At 43.3% G+C, this 10,834-nt stretch overlaps 1 long non-coding RNA gene across 1 annotated transcript; it reads left to right on the top strand.

The window, feature by feature from the left end:
* Positions 1-897: 897 nt before the first annotated feature.
* Positions 898-10,555, top strand: LOC117091121. Its single transcript, XR_004440246.1, has 3 exons — positions 898-1,187; positions 1,328-1,488; positions 10,249-10,555. It is a non-coding gene; the product is annotated as an uncharacterized LOC117091121 (long non-coding RNA).
* The last annotated feature ends 279 nt before the right edge of the window (positions 10,556-10,834 follow it).

The following is a 10,834-nucleotide window of genomic DNA, read 5'->3' as shown; positions in this document are numbered from 1 at the left end:
CTAGGTCAGGGAGGCCGCTACTAGGGGGCAGAAAACGCCAAGGACACCACTGCATCTCAGAGCACCAGTTCTCTCAATGCCACAGCTGGCCGCTGGGAAAGGCTTCACACAGGGCCATGTGGGAAGGAGATGATGGCCATAGTCCCCTAAGATGAAGACCTGAATGCAGAAGCTGCCGTGAAGGAGTCCACAGAGCTCGCTGTGCGCGGTGCAGGAGGAGGAGTGTGCTGGGGTGAGGGGTAAAAACCTGAAGTCTGGAGGAGACCTGGAGTGGTGTGAGGTTGAGTTTAGTGTGGGGCAAGCTGGGTTTGAGAAGCAGGCCACTTTCATCCAGGGGCACACATCCAGCAAATGCAGTGGGAATGACCTGTGGTTCTTAGGAGAGAGGCTGAGGCAAGAGATGCGAATTTTGGAATCATCTGGAAAGAAGTTGGGCTGACAAGAGAAGAGATGGAGCCAGAGGATAGAAAAGATAGAACAGGGCTGAAGACAGAAGCTAAGTCTAAGGAGGAGAAGGAACCCGTGAGAGAAACCATGTGGGAGGGTCGGGTCTGTGCGGAATGAGAGAACTCAGGAGAAGAGGCATGGTCAGTGGGGGCCTCGGATACAGGGACACCAGGAAGGAGGTGCCCAAGAAAACAGGTTTGGATTTGGAAATCAGGAGATCTCTGGGGACTTTCAAGAGAATTATTTGAGTGGTGGGTTGTGTAGACCAGATTGTCACTCCTTGGGGGGCATCAGGATCCTGGATCCAGTTGGTTGATGCAGGGATACAAAGGTTCATTTCTTTGCTTTCCTTCAGGGGGACTCTGAAGGGCCTCCCCAGCTCCACAGCTTCCAGACGGATCTGATGAGGCCTTGTGGAAAGCAATGCAGTTCAGGTCAGTCTCTGCCTAATCCTGTTTTCCTCACTCTCTCAAGGCGAGTGAAATCTAACGGGGGAGGTCCCCTCACCCCCATAGACCTCCTGGAATGCCTGGAACAGCTTAGCAACCTGGGCACAGGTGGCTTGAGACAACCTAGCCATTCAGGCCTGATGCCAGAGTGAACGCCACAGGGAGACCTGCTGGGTCTGGGGGGCATGAGCTGGTCAGGCCCCCAGTAGACCCCTTGCAGGCAGATCTCCATCCCCATGCAGAGTCTATATCCTAGAAATCCAACCTGAGATCCAGCAGCACCGAGAAAGGGTGAGTGAAACAGAGAAAAGGTGGGATGGAGGAAAGAACAGAGGTGGAAATCACCCAGCGGGAACAAGAAGAGGTGAGGGTGGGAGAGAGGCAGGAAGGAACAGGCATGTGATTTGATGCCTCCCCCCTTGATCTCCAAGGAAGCTATTTCAAGAGATAGGAATTGTCAGAAAAAACCGGAGAAGGTGGTGTTAAATGAAAATATTGAGAATGGGGAGTGAAGATGCCGGTTATTCGTAGTAGAAGATGGGTCTTCAAAAGCCAGGAGGCAGAGGAGAGGAATGCTGTCAGTGGGATAAAGGTGAGGTGAAGCTGATACTCCCTGAAGTTAGTAATATTAAAACAGTACTGAGGAAAGAGAAAGTTGGAAAATGGTCTAGAGGGAGCTTTTAGCAAGATGAGAGGGCGAGGGATGACTGAAACTCTGCACCAGGATATTCCCTCTGCAGCACCATCCCTGGGAATGTTAAACGTCTGGAGTAGTGAACCAACAGAAATAGAATATGCAGTTAACAATTTCCCAGGAATCATGTTTACACACATAAAGAAATAGGTGAAAGTAATTTCAATGATGTATTTTATTTAGCACAATATATTTTAGATATGTCTTAAATAAAATATATCATTAAAATTGACATGTGTCCATATAAAAAATTAATAATGAGACATACGTTTTTTTCCTACTACGTTTTTTCCTACTAAGTCTTCCAACTCTGGTGTGTATTTTACATGTATTGCATGTAAAATGGATTTTCCCCATCTTGGCTTTTATTTTGTCCTCATTTTCTATGAAGGAATGGGCTTGCCTACCCCCAGTGCTGTATCACTAAAAAAATCCTCATCTGTTCCATCTCATTTCACAAAACTCATTTGAAGAAGAGGAGGGAGACGTTTGAGAGTCCATCTATGAATAGGGAAATGGAGCTTTGACTTGGACTAGAAAAGGTATGAGGGAGATGAGATATGAGTTGGAAGTTTCCCATTTTTTTTTTTTTTTTTTTTTTTTTTTTGTTTATTTATTTTTTTATTATACTTTAAGTTCTAGGGTACATGTGCATGACTTTTATATCATGTATAACTCCCCAATGCAATCCCTCCCTCCTCCCCCCTCCCCATGATAGGCCCCAGTGTGTGATGTTCCCCTTCCCGAGTCCAAGTGATCTCATTGTTCAGTTCCCACCTATGAGTGAGAACATGCGGTGTTTGGTTTTCTGTTCTTGTGATAGTTTGCTAAGAATGATGGTTTCCAGCTGCATCCATGTCCCTACAAAGGATGCAAACTCATCCTTTTTGATGGCTGCATAGTATTCCATGGTGTATATGTGCCACATTTTCTTAATCCAGTCTGTCACAGATGGACATTTGGGTTGATTCCAAGTCTTTGCTATTGTGAATAGTGCCGCAATAAACATACGTGTGCATGTGTCTTTGTAGTAGAGTAATTTATAATCCTTTGGGTATATACCCAGTAGTGGGATGGCTGGGTCATATGGTACATCTAGTTCTAGATCCTTGAGGAATCGCCATACTGTTTTCCATAATGGTTGAACTAGTTTACAATCCCACCAACAGTGTAAAAGTGTTCCTATTTCTCCACATCCTCTCCAACACCTGTTGTTTCCTGACTTCTTAATGATTGCCATTCTAACTGGTGTGAGATGGTATCTCATTGTAGTTTTGATTTGCATTTCTCTGATGGCGAGTGATGATGAGCATTTTTTCATGTGTCTGTTGGCTGTATGGATGTCTTCTTTTGAGAAATGTCTGTTCATATCCTTTCCCCACTTTTTGATGGGGTTGTTTGTTTTTTTCTTGTATATTTGTTTGAGTTCTTTGTAGATTCTGGATATTAGCCCTTTGTCAGATGAGTAGGTTGCAAAAATTTTCTCCCATTCTGTAGGTTGCCTGTTCACTCTGATGGTAGTTTCTTTAGCTGTGCAAAAGCTCTTTAGTTTAATTAGATCCCATGTGTCAATTTTTGCTTTTGCTGCAGTTGCTTTTGGTGTTTTAGACATGAAGTCCTTGCCCATGCCTATGTCCTGAATGGTACTACCTAGATTTTCTTCTAGGGTTTTTATGGTATTAGGTCTAACATTTAAGTCTCTAATCCATCTTGAATTAATTTTCGTATAAGGGGTAAGGAAAGGATCCAGTTTCAGCTTTCTACTTATGGCTAGCCAATTTTCCCAGCACCATTTATTAAATAGGGAATCCTTTCCCCATTTCTTGTTTCTCTCAGGTTTGTCAAAGATCAGATGGCTGTAGATGTGTGGTATTATTTCTGAGGACTCTGTTCTGTTCCATTGGTCCACATCTCTGTTGTGGTACCAGTACCATGCTGTTTTGGTTACTGTAGCCTTGTAGTATAGTTTGAAGTCAGGTAGCGTGACGCCTCCAGCTTTGTCCTTTTGACTTAGGATTGTCTTGGCAATGCGGGCTCTTTTTTGGTTCCATATGAACTTTAAAGCAGTTTTTTCCAATTCTGTGAAGAAAGTCATTGGTAGCTTGATGGGGATGGCATTGAATCTATAAATCACCTTGGGCAGTATGGCCATTTTCACGATATTGATTCTTCCTATCCATGAGCATGGTATGTTCTTCCATTTGTTTGTGTCCTCTTTGATTTCACTGAGCAGTGGTTTGTAGTTCTCCTTGAAGAGGTCCTTTACATCCCTTGTAAGCTGGATTCCTAGGTATTTTATTCTCTTTGAAGCAATTGTGAATGGAAGTTCATTCCTGATTTGGCTCTCTGCTTGTCTGTTACTGGTGTATAAGAATGCTTGTGATTTTTGCACATTAATTTTGTATCCTGAGACTTTGCTGAAGTTGCTTATCAGCTTAAGGAGATTTTGGGCTGAGACGATGGGGTTTTCTAAATATACAATCATGTCATCTGCAAACAGGGACAATTTGACTTCTTCTTTTCCTAACTGGATACCCTTGATTTCTTTCTCTTGCCTGATTGCCCTAGCCAGAACTTCCAACACTATGTTGAATAGGAGTGGTGAGAGAGGGCATCCCTGTCTTGTGCCAGTTTTCAAAGGGAATTTTTCCAGTTTTTGCCCATTCAGTATGATATTAGCTGTGGGTTTGTCATAAATAGCTCTTATTATTTTGAGGTACGTTCCATTAATACCAAATTTATTGAGCGTTTTTAGCATAAAGGGCTGTTGAATTTTGTCAAAAGCCTTTTCTGCATCTATTGAGATAATTATGTGGTTCTTGTCTTTGGTTCTGTTTATATGCTGGATTACGTTTATTGATTTGCGAATGTTGAACCAGCCTTGCATCCCAGGGATGAAGCCCACTTGATCATGGTGGATAAGCTTTTTGATGTGCTGCTGAATCCGGTTTGCCAGTATTTTATTGAGGATTTTTGCATCGATGTTCATCAGGGATATTGGTCTAAAATTCTCTTTTTTGTTGTGTCTCTGCCAGGCTTTGGTATCAGGATGATGTTGGCCTCATAAAAAGAGTTAGGGAGGATTCCCTCTTTTTCTATTGATTGAATAGTTTCAGAAGGAATGGTACCAGCTCCTCCTTGTACCTCTGGTAGAATTCAGCTGTGAATCCATCTGGTCCTGGACTTTTTTTGGTGGGTAGGCTATTAATTGTTGCCTCAATTTCAGAGCCTGCTATTGGTCTATTCAGGGATTCAACTTCTTCCTGGTTGAGTCTTGGGAGAGTGTAAGTGTCCAGGAAATTATCCATTCTTCTAGATTTTCTAGTTGATTTGCGTAGAGGCATTTATAGTATTCTCTGATGGTTGTTTGTATTTCTGTGGGGTCCGTGGTGATATCCCCTTTATCATTTTTTATTGCGTCTATTTGATTCTTCTCTCTTTTCTTCTTTATTAGTCTAGCTAGCGGTCTGTCAATTTTGTTGATCTTTTCAAAAACCAACTCCTGGATTCATTGATTTTTTGGAGGGTTTTTTGTGTCTCTATCTCCTTCAGTTCTGCTCTGATCTTAGTTATTTCTTGCCTTCTGCTAGCTTTTGAATGTGTTTGCTCTTGCCTCTCTAGTTCTTTTAATTGTGATGTTAGAGTGTCAATTTTAGATCTCTCCTGCTTTCTCTTGTGGGCATTTAGTGCTATAAATTTCCCTCTACACACTGCTTTAAATGTGTCCCAGAGATTCTGGTATGTTGTATCTTTGTTCTCATTGGTTTCAAAGAACATCTTTATTTCTGCTTTCATTTCGTTATGTACCCAGTAGTCATTCAGGAGCAGGTTGTTCAGTTTCCATGTAGTTGAGCGGTTTTGATTGAGTTCCTTAGTCCTGAGTTCTAGTTTGATTGCACTGTGGTCTGAGAGACAGTTTGTTATAATTTCAGTTCTTGTACATTTGCTGAGGAGTGCTTTACTTCCAATGATGTGGTCAATTTTGGAATAAGTGCGATGTGGTGCTGAGAAGAATGTATATTCTGTTGATTTGGGGTGGAGAGTTCTATAGATGTCTATTAGGTCCGCTTGGTGCAGAGATGAGTTCAATTCCTGGATATCCTTGTTAACTTTCTGTCTCGTTGATCTGTCTAATGTTGACAGTGGAGTGTTGAAGTCTCCCATTATTATTGTATGGGAGTCTAAGTCTCTTTGTAGGTCTCTAAGGACTTGCTTTATGAATCTGGGTGCTCCTGTATTGGGTGCATATATATTTAGGAGAGTTAGCTCTTCCTGTTGAATTGATCCCTTTACCATTATGTAATGGCCTTCTTTGTCTCTTTTGATCTTTGATGGTTTAAAGTCTGTTTTATCAGAGACTAGGATTGCAACCCCTGCTTTTTTTTGTTCTCCATTTGCTTGGTAGATCTTCCTCCATCCCTTTATTTTGAGCCTATGTATGTCTCTGCATGTGAGATGGGTCTCCTGAATACAGCAGACTGATGGGTCTTGACTCTTGATCCAGTTTGCCAGTCTGTGTCTTTTAATTGGAGCATTTAGTCCATTGACATTTAAGGTTAATATTGTTATGTGTGAACTTGATCCTGTCATTATGATATTAACTGGTTATTTTGCTCGTTAGTTGATGCAGTTTCTTCCTAGCCTCGATGGTCTTTACATTTTGGCATGTTTTTGCAATGGCTGGTACCGGTTGTTCCTTTCCATGTTTAGGGCTTCCTTCAGGGTCTCTTGTAAGGCAGGCCTGGTGGTGACAAAATCTCTAAGCATTTGCTTATCTGTAAAGGATTTTATTTCTCCTTCACTGATGAAGCTTAGTTTGGCTGGATATGAAATTCTCGGTTGAAAATTCTTTTCTTTAAGAACGTTGAATATTGGCCCCCACTCTCTTCTGGCTTGTAGAGTTTCTGCTGAGAGGTCTGCTGTTATTCTGATGGGCTTCCCTTTGTGGGTAACCCGACCTTTCTCTCTGGCTGCCCTTAAGATTTTTTCCTTCATTTCAACTTTGGTGAATCTGGCAATTATGTGTCTTGGAGTTGCTCTTCTGGAGGAGTATCTTTGTGGCGTTCTCTGTATTTCCTGAATTTGAATGTTGGCCTGCCCTACTAGGTTGGGGAAGTTCTCCTGGATGATATCCTGAAGAGTGTTTTCCAACTTGGTTCCATTTTCCCCCTCACTTTCAGGCACCCCAATCAGACGTAGATTTGGTCTTTTTACATAATCCCATACTTCTTGCAGGCTTTGTTCATTTCTTTTTCTTCTTTTTTCTTTTGGTTTCTCTTCTCGCTTCATTTCATTCATTTGATCCTCAATCGCTGATACTCTTTCCTCCAGTTGATCAAGTCGGTTACCGAAGCTTGTGCATTTGTCACGTATTTCTCGTGTCATGGTTTTCATCTCTGTCATTTCGTTTATGATCTTCTCTGCATTAATTAGTCTAGCTGTCAATTCTTCCACTTTTTTTCAAGATTTTTAGTTTCTTTGCGCTGGGTACGTAATTCCTCCTTTAGCTCTGAGAGGTTTGATGGACTGAAGCCTTCTTCTCTCATCTCGTCAAAGTCATTCTCTGACCAGCTTTGATCCGTTGCTGGCGATGGGCTGCGCTCCTTTGCAGGGGGAGATGCGCTCTTATTTTTTGAATTTCCAGCTTTTCTGCCCTGCTTCTTCCCCATCTTTGTGGTTTTATCTGTCTCTGGACTTTGATGATGGTGACGTACTGATGGGGTTTTGGTATAGGTGTCCTTCCTGTTTGATAGTTTTCCGTCTGACAGTCAGAAGGACTGTCTGTTGGTCTCTTAGAGATTGCTTGAGGTCCACTCCAGACCCTGTTTGCCTGGGTATCAGCAGCAGAGGTTGCTGAAGATAGAATATTGCTGAACAGCGAGTGTACCTGTCTGATTCTTTCTTTGGAAGTTTCCTCTCAGGGGTGACGCCACCCTGTGAGGTGTGGGGTATCAGACTGCCCCTAGTGGGGGATGTCTCCCAGCTAGGCTACTCAGGGGTCAGGGACCCACCTGAGCAGGCAGTCTGTCCGTTCTCAGATCTCAACCTCCGCGTTAGGAGATCCACGGCTCTCCCCAAAGCCGTCAGACAGAGTCGTTCGGTCTGCAGCGGCCCGCTCTTTCCCCTAATGGACTGCAGCTGTGCGCTGTCCGCAGCGGTAGAGTCTACAGAGACAGGCAGGCTTCCTTGAGCTGCTGTGAGCTCCACCCAGTTCGAGCTTCCCAGCGGCTTTGTTTACCTACTTAAGCCTCAGCAATGGCGGGCGCCCCTCCCCCAGCCTCGCTGCTGCCTTGCGGATAGATCGCCGCAGACGGCTGTGTTAGCAGTGAGGGAGGCTCCGTGGGCGTGGGACCCTCCCGCCAGGTGTGGGATATAGTCTCCTGGTGTGCCTGTTTCCTTAAAGCGCAGTATTGGGGTGGGAGTTACCCGATTTTCCAGGTGTGTGTGTCTCAGTTCCCCTGGCTAGGAAAAGGGATTTCCTTCCCCCTTGCGCTTCCAGGTGAGGCGATGCCTCGCCCTGCTTCAGCTCACGCTGGTCAGGCTGCAGCAGCTGACCAGCACCGATTGTCCGGCACTCCCTAGAGAGATGACCCCAGTACCTCAGTTGAAAATGCAGAAATCACCGGTCTTCTGTGTCGCTCGCGCTGGGAGTTGGAGACTGGAGCTGTTCCTATTCGGCCATCTTGCTCCGCCCCCTCAAGTTCGGAAGTTTCCCATTTTGTTTTTTGTTCTATATTCATAGGAGGAACAAGGTTTGTTTGTCAGGTTGGGTGCCCCACAGAGTGGACTGAGAGTGTGCTGTGATGATGCACGGGACAACTCTTGCTTGCACAAACTCTCATCTTAGTATTAGTAGTTTCCCTTGAACTCTGAGCACTGGCTGCGTCACAAACAGATGGATGCAGCTGCTATATCTAGGCCTCATTTTCTGCATCTGCAAACTGGGAGAGTAGTTCCTTATTTGGAAAAATAGGAGGGGCCAGGGAAATCCCAGATTTGGAGACCGGTGCTTCTCAGTCAGACCTGTAGCTCATCTGCTGTCCCTAGCTGGGTGCCAGCAGCTTCTGCATTTGTCCACAGTCTGGTACCAGTTGCCTGCCTTTATATCTGATGGAGACATCTGTCATGGTATGCAGAAGTAAGGGAAGTTCCAGAGACTCCTTTAGAAATGTAAAAAGAATAATGCTTAGGCATCCTTGCTTTTATCTGAAATGGCCTACGTCTCTTGCTACTTGGAGGTTCAGGCTAGATCTTGTGAGACCTCCTGCATGCCAGCACAGGGCCTGATAGCCTTTCCATGCAGCAGCAGTATCTATAACCATCCCTAGAAGTGGAGTCGCGGAAAATACCATGGTAATTGTGGCTTTGTTTTGTGGAGGATTACCACACACATACACACTCTCTCACACACACACACACACACACACACACACGCATGGCATGGAGGATCCTGACCTGTTATTTTTGGCGTCCCCAGGATACACGGCACATTAGCTTAGTGTTCAGGTTGTACTATAAACCCTCAAGGTCAGGAGCTGTAAAACTTGGATTTCTCCATCCCCTGGGCATAAGCCTGTCTTTCAAAACAATTTCTGACCATTACCTAGAAGAGTTGCAAGATAACAAAATTTCCCTTGACAACCTCTACTCCTGCCTCCCTGACATCCCTGCTTGGTTAAGCTGCTGTCCTGATGTGACCTTAATAAGTATGACGTGGCCTTAATAAGTACTCTGTGTATAGACTCTTGACAGAGCCATTCCTGGGAAAAACAGCTCTGTTCTTGGAGATAGGAAACAATGCCCTTAGCATACACATCAGAGACAGCTTGTCTGACTCGACCTGCTTCCCCATCTTTAAAATGGGGAGATCTTCCTGCCTCAGCTTCCCAGAGTGCTGGGATTACACATGAGCCATGTGCCCAGGAGAATTGCTTGAGCCCAGGAGCTTGCCACCAGGTAGGGCAACACAGGGAGACTTCGTCTTTACCAAAACCAAATATTTACATAAAATAAAATAAAATAAAATAAAATGGAGAGAAACTCCTCCTAAGATTCTTTTTACAGTCTTAGAGAGTGGAAACTGGCCTTGGTTTCTTCATCCATGTGAAAAATAGAGCTGAAAAGCCCCTTGTCAGCACCTTTCTCTCTTCTAGCAGGACTGAGGAATGACCAGAGGTTAAATATTGATCAGTCAGAATTAGCTTCAATTCAGTCTGCATTTGACTAAGAACTTGATGACGGAGCCTGCTTATTTTTTGCAACAATTCCTGGGGCTTAATAGGTAAAGAAATGACTGTAGAGTTGAACCTCACAATCTCAGGTGTAATTCCCATGAGAAAGACGTTACACCAGAAATAGGAGCTTTCCAGCTGTTCTCGGGCACGCTTTCAATGACACTAAGAACATCAGTTGCACTAATTGGTGCTTGAAATAATTATTGATCTTCATCATCTGTGTCAAAAGCATTGCTCAAATGTCTGCCTGCTTGTCATACTCTCTTGGCATTCTACACCAAGGACTTCACAGCCTGGTTCTTTCCCAGGAGAGCATTAGTTAAGGCAAAACATAGAAAAACACATCTAGGATACAGATAACATAAGTACAGACAGCTGAGCAAATATATAAATAACACCCGAAATGACACTTAAATATTTACAGCTGGAGATTTCTGCTACGTGCAGCACATACTGCTAATCCTTTCTCATCTCCAGGAAGTTTTCAAAAACCTGCTTCTGTAACTAATGGACAGGTCTTCTGGATCCAAGGTCACCTGCTGGGGAGAAAGAGAAGTCTTTGGATAAACATCGCAAGTTTTCCTGGAACATCGATGCTGTTTAAGATTTAAGATTTTTTGGAAAGAAGGGAATAAGGTTTTTACAAATGTTTTCAAAAGTGTAACATGTATATATGCTCATTTCAGACCATTTGATCAGTATAAAATATTAAAGAAGAAAGTAAAAACTCACTTGGAATCTTATCTGTCGGAAGTAATCACTGTCTTGCTATATTTCGGTGAATATCCTTTTAATGATGTGTGCATGTTTAATGTGCTTTACAGTTTGAGAATATATTCTAGGCGTCTTTTTATGTCAATGGATTTAAGAATATATTACATCATTTTGATGTAATATTTTGATATACCACAATTTGTTTAATCAATCCCCTGTTAATGAATACTTAGGATGGTTTTAATTTTTAAAATATTTTACAATGTGGTTATGAAACATTCTTTCATATATATATT

Source organism: Trachypithecus francoisi, unplaced genomic scaffold (assembly GCF_009764315.1).
Source record: "Trachypithecus francoisi isolate TF-2019V2 unplaced genomic scaffold, Tfra_2.0 Lachesis_group11, whole genome shotgun sequence".
NCBI lineage: Eukaryota > Metazoa > Chordata > Mammalia > Primates > Cercopithecidae > Trachypithecus > Trachypithecus francoisi.
The sequence above is the reverse complement of the archived record's forward strand: the minus strand, read 5'-3'. Positions and strand labels throughout refer to the sequence as shown.